Below are 6,000 nucleotides of genomic sequence, written 5' to 3' on the forward strand. Positions count from 1 at the left end.
GTTCTGGCGCTTTTCATGTGCTATCGGGGCCATTCCGATGTACCCGTTGACATCCGTTTCCTGCAGTTCTGCCTTGCGTTCAGCGCCTCTTCGTAGCCTGACCTCAATATATTTTGGGGCGATAGTTATCGTTTAGAACTCTGCAGGTTTGGGAAGTGCAGTGCCCCTGAGCTCCATTTCCCAAGTCGCTTTTTTGTGAGTGGGACGCAACACGGCTGGATGGCTTCACGCCCTATTGTCGATCCGGGGTGGCAGGCTGAACCGCTGGTGAATTCTTCTTCGTGATGGGAAATGAGAGTGACATGTGCCCGACCAAACACCTCCAGCGAGTCTCTCATTGGTTCCCCCTCTTGCAGTTCATCCTGCGGACAAATAGCAGACGGTACGAAAGAGGCATGGAAAGGCGCCGAGTCTCCAAGTGGGGAGATTGTTAGTAAGGGGGCCTGAATGGAGAACACGAGCACCAGGAGATGAAAACTGAGGTGAGTTTCAGAAAGCTTTCCCGATCCCACGGTGTAGCATCCGCTGGGTTTCCAATGAGTGCTTTCGCTGTCGGAAGATTGCGTTGAACCTGGAGAGTTGGGACCCATGGAATGGGGAGCACGCAGGATTCCTTTCAAGGGTCTGCATTTGCTTTCCCAACCTCACCAATCGTCTCAGCGCCAAGAGTGTCCAGCCTTATGTCTTCTGCCGCTGGGGCTGTAGATGTGGTCAATCCTGGTTGCATGCCAGTCCCTGAACGCATTTTGGAAGAATTTCTCTCTGTTTTGCCCTGCTTGTTTCTTCTTTATGTTGGAAATGTATCCTCAGAATGGGTCTGAGCTGATTTTCCCTGCTGGTTTTAGGCCGCTTGACACACACTTGATGCACTTACACAGAGATATCAAGACTTAGCTTTTAAGATGCTTACTAGTCGGATAGATACTTGTGCGATGAAGAGGGTCTGGTGAGTCCAGTTGATTGAGCAAGGAGTAGGTCGTGTCCATTCCATATTCGGTTTTCGGAAGGGTATCTGTGCTCATTTCAAACTCGAGTTTTATGCGTCACCCCACCTCACCTTTCCCCTGAAGCAGGCATAAGTGTGTTTTCTAAAAGCGTGACTCTGTTCTGTTTGGGGATTCAGTGCATGGGGAGCGATTTTTACATTCCCTCGATAAGTGATATCATAAGTTTCTTTTTTTGTGGGACTTATTTCACTGAGGATGATCGTACCTAAATCCACTCAGGATGCTGCTACCAGCCTCATGACGTGGATTTCATGGCTGAGTGACACTCCATTGGACCTACGTAGCACCACTTGTCCACTTGTCCAATTGTCTTTGTCCACTTGTCCACTCGTCTTTGTCCACTTGGCTCTTTCCTGGGATATGAAACGTGTACTGGAGTGGAGGTTCTTGTCAAGACAGCAGCCCTCAACTTTGGGGTCCCTGTGTCTGGTTGATTTTTTGATTTTCCCAAGGTCAACGCCCATGTGTGGAAGTGCCCTATGCTCTGTGGTTCTGTGTTTTCCATGGTTTGGGAAAGAGGATACACTTGTGAAGATTGGCTGTTGGCCATTGACATCCCGCCCATCAGCTTAACAAGGCTCCCTTGACTCCGTGGCCTGTCCTGCCTTTCTGGTTTTTAGACTTTTTTCGCCTGGCCCTTTTGCCCCGGGGGGGGCGAGAGATTTCTTTGTAGTGCTGATTTGCTCTCCCAGGTTGCTTGGTTGGCCAAAAAGGGCGTATGCGTTTTTTCCTGAATATATTCAGGAAAAAACGCATACGCCCTTTTTGGCCAACCGCATCATTGTCCACGTTCTGGCGCTTTTCATGTGCTATCGGGGCCATTCCGATGTACCCGTTGACATCCGTTTCCTGCAGTTCTGCCTTGCGTTCAGCGCCTCTTCGTAGCCTGACCTCAATATATTTTGGGGCGATAGTTATCGTTTAGAACTCTGCAGGTTTGGGAAGTGCAGTGCCCCTGAGCTCCATTTCCCAAGTCGCTTTTTTGTGAGTGGGACGCAACACGGCTGGATGGCTTCACGCCCTATTGTCGATCCGGGGTGGCAGGCTGAACCGCTGGTGAATTCTTCTTCGTGATGGGAAATGAGAGTGACATGTGCCCGACCAAACACCTCCAGCGAGTCTCTCATTGGTTCCCCCTCTTGCAGTTCATCCTGCGGACAAATAGCAGACGGTACGAAAGAGGCATGGAAAGGCGCCGAGTCTCCAAGTGGGGAGATTGTTAGTAAGGGGGCCTGAATGGAGAACACGAGCACCAGGAGATGAAAACTGAGGTGAGTTTCAGAAAGCTTTCCCGATCCCACGGTGTAGCATCCGCTGGGTTTCCAATGAGTGCTTTCGCTGTCGGAAGATTGCGTTGAACCTGGAGAGTTGGGACCCATGGAATGGGGAGCACGCAGGATTCCTTTCAAGGGTCTGCATTTGCTTTCCCAACCTCACCAATCGTCTCACCGCCAAGAGTGTCCAGCCTTATGTCTTCTGCCGCTGGGGCTGTAGATGTGGTCAATCCTGGTTGCATGCCAGTCCCTGAACGCATTTTGGAAGAATTTCTCTCTGTTTTGCCCTGCTTGTTTCTTCTTTATGTTGGAAATGTATCCTCAGAATGGGTCTGAGCTGATTTTCCCTGCTGGTTTTAGGCCGCTTGACACACACTTGATGCACTTACACAGAGATATCAAGACTTAGCTTTTAAGATGCTTACTAGTCGGATAGATACTTGTGCGATGAAGAGGGTCTGGTGAGTCCAGTTGATTGAGCAAGGAGTAGGTCGTGTCCATTCCATATTCGGTTTTCGGAAGGGTATCTGTGCTCATTTCAAACTCGAGTTTTATGCGTCACCCCACCTCACCTTTCCCCTGAAGCAGGCATAAGTGTGTTTTCTAAAAGCGTGACTCTGTTCTGTTTGGGGATTCAGTGCATGGGGAGCGATTTTTACATTCCCTCGATAAGTGATATCATAAGTTTCTTTTTTTGTGGGACTTATTTCACTGAGGATGATCGTACCTAAATCCACTCAGGATGCTGCTACCAGCCTCATGACGTGGATTTCATGGCTGAGTGACACTCCATTGGACCTACGTAGCACCACTTGTCCACTTGTCCACTTGTCTTTGTCCACTTGTCCACTCGTCTTTGTCCACTTGGCTCTTTCCTGGGATATGAAACGTGTACCGGAGTGGAGGTTCTTGTCAAGACAGCAGCCCTCAACTTTGGGGTCCCTGTGTCTGGTTGATTTTTTCATTTTCCCAAGGTCAAGGCCCATGTGTGGAAGTGCCCTATGCTCTGTGGTTCTGTGTTTTACATGGTTTGGGAAAGAGGATACACTTGTGAAGATTGGCTGTTGGCCATTGACATCCCGCCCATCAGCTTAACAAGGCCCCCTTGACTCCGTGGCCTGTCCTGCCTGTCTGGTTTTTAGACTTTTTTGCCTGGCCCTTTTGCCCCGGGGGGGGGGGGGGCGAGAGATTTCTTTGTAGTGCTGATTTGCTCTCCCAGGTTGCTTGGTTGGCCAAAAAGGGCGTATGCGTTTTTTCCTGAATATATTCAGGAAAAAACGCATACGCCCTTTTTGGCCAACCGCATCATTGTCCACGTTCTGGCGCTTTTCATGTGCTATCGGGGCCATTCCGATGTACCCGTTGACATCCGTTTCCTGCAATTCTGCCTTGGGTTCAACGCCTCTTCGTAGCCTGACCTCAATATATTTTGGGGCGATAGTTATCGTTTAGAACTCTGCAGGTTTGGGAAGTGCAGTGCCCCTGAGCTCCATTTCCCAAGTCGCTTTTTTGTGAGTGGGACGCAACACGGCTGGATGGCTTCACGCCCTATTGTCGATCCGCGGTGGCAGGCTGAACCTCTGGTGAATTCTTCTTCGTGATGGGAAATGAGAGTGACATGTGCCCGACCAAACACCTCCAGCGAGTCTCTCATTGGTTCCCCCTCTTGCAGTTCATCCTGCGGACAAATTGCAGACGGTACGAAAGAGGCATGGAAAGGCGCCGAGTCTCCAAGTGGGGAGATTGTTAGTAAGGGGGCCTGAATGGAGAACACGAGCACCAGGAGATGAAAACTGAGGTGAGTTTCAGAAAGCTTTCCCGATCCCACGGTGTAGCATCCGCTGGGTTTCCAATGAGTGCTTTCGCTGTCGGAAGATTGCGTTGAACCTGGAGAGTTGGGACCCATGGAATGGGGAGCACGCAGGATTCCTTTCAAGGGTCTGCATTTGCTTTCCCAACCTCACCAATCGTCTCAGCGCCAAGAGTGTCCAGCCTTATGTCTTCTGCCGCTGGGGCTGTAGATGTGGTCAATCCTGGTTGCATGCCAGTCCCTGAACGCATTTTGGAAGAATTTCTCTCTGTTTTGCCCTGCTTGTTTCTTCTTTATGTTGGAAATGTATCCTCAGAATGGGTCTGAGCTGATTTTCCCTGCTGGTTTTAGGCCGCTTGACACACACTTGATGCACTTACACAGAGATATCAAGACTTAGCTTTTAAGATGCTTACTAGTCGGATAGATACTTGTGCGATGAAGAGGGTCTGGTGAGTCCAGTTGATTGAGCAAGGAGTAGGTCGTGTCCATTCCATATTCGGTTTTCGGAAGGGTATCTGTGCTCATTTCAAACTCGAGTTTTATGCGTCACCCCACCTCACCTTTCCCCTGAAGCAGGCATAAGTGTGTTTTCTAAAAGCGTGACTCTGTTCTGTTTGGGGATTCAGTGCATGGGGAGCGATTTTTACATTCCCTCGATAAGTGATATCATAAGTTTCTTTTTTTGTGGGACTTATTTCACTGAGGATGATCGTACCTAAATCCACTCAGGATGCTGCTACCAGCCTCATGACGTGGATTTCATGGCTGAGTGACACTCCATTGGACCTACGTAGCACCACTTGTCCACTTGTCCACTTGTCTTTGTCCACTTGTCCACTCGTCTTTGTCCACTTGGCTCTTTCCTGGGATATGAAACGTGTACCGGAGTGGAGGTTCTTGTCAAGACAGCAGCCCTCAACTTTGGGGTCCCTGTGTCTGGTTGATTTTTTGATTTTCCCAAGGTCAACGCCCATGTGTGGAAGTGCCCTATGCTCTGTGGTTCTGTGTTTTCCATGGTTTGGGAAAGAGGATACACTTGTGAAGATTGGCTGTTGGCCATTGACATCCCGCCCATCAGCTTAACAAGGCTCCCTTGACTCCGTGGCCTGTCCTGCCTTTCTGGTTTTTAGACTTTTTTCGCCTGGCCCTTTTGCCCCGGGGGGGGCGAGAGATTTCTTTGTAGTGCTGATTTGCTCTCCCAGGTTGCTTGGTTGGCCAAAAAGGGCGTATGCGTTTTTTCCTGAATATATTCAGGAAAAAACGCATACGCCCTTTTTGGCCAACCGCATCATTGTCCACGTTCTGGCGCTTTTCATGTGCTATCGGGGCCATTCCGATGTACCCGTTGACATCCGTTTCCTGCAGTTCTGCCTTGCGTTCAGCGCCTCTTCGTAGCCTGACCTCAATATATTTTGGGGCGATAGTTATCGTTTAGAACTCTGCAGGTTTGGGAAGTGCAGTGCCCCTGAGCTCCATTTCCCAAGTCGCTTTTTTGTGAGTGGGACGCAACACGGCTGGATGGCTTCACGCCCTATTGTCGATCCGGGGTGGCAGGCTGAACCGCTGGTGAATTCTTCTTCGTGATGGGAAATGAGAGTGACATGTGCCCGACCAAACACCTCCAGCGAGTCTCTCATTGGTTCCCCCTCTTGCAGTTCATCCTGCGGACAAATTGCAGACGGTACGAAAGAGGCATGGAAAGGCGCCGAGTCTCCAAGTGGGGAGATTGTTAGTAAGGGGGCCTGAATGGAGAACACGAGCACCAGGAGATGAAAACTGAGGTGAGTTTCAGAAAGCTTTCCCGATCCCACGGTGTAGCATCCGCTGGGTTTCCAATGAGTGCTTTCGCTGTCGGAAGATTGCGTTGAACCTGGAGAGTTGGGACCCATGGAATGGGGAGCACGCA

This window comes from Kogia breviceps, unplaced genomic scaffold, assembly GCF_026419965.1.
Source record: "Kogia breviceps isolate mKogBre1 unplaced genomic scaffold, mKogBre1 haplotype 1 scaffold_49, whole genome shotgun sequence".
Taxonomy (NCBI): domain Eukaryota; kingdom Metazoa; phylum Chordata; class Mammalia; order Artiodactyla; family Physeteridae; genus Kogia; species Kogia breviceps.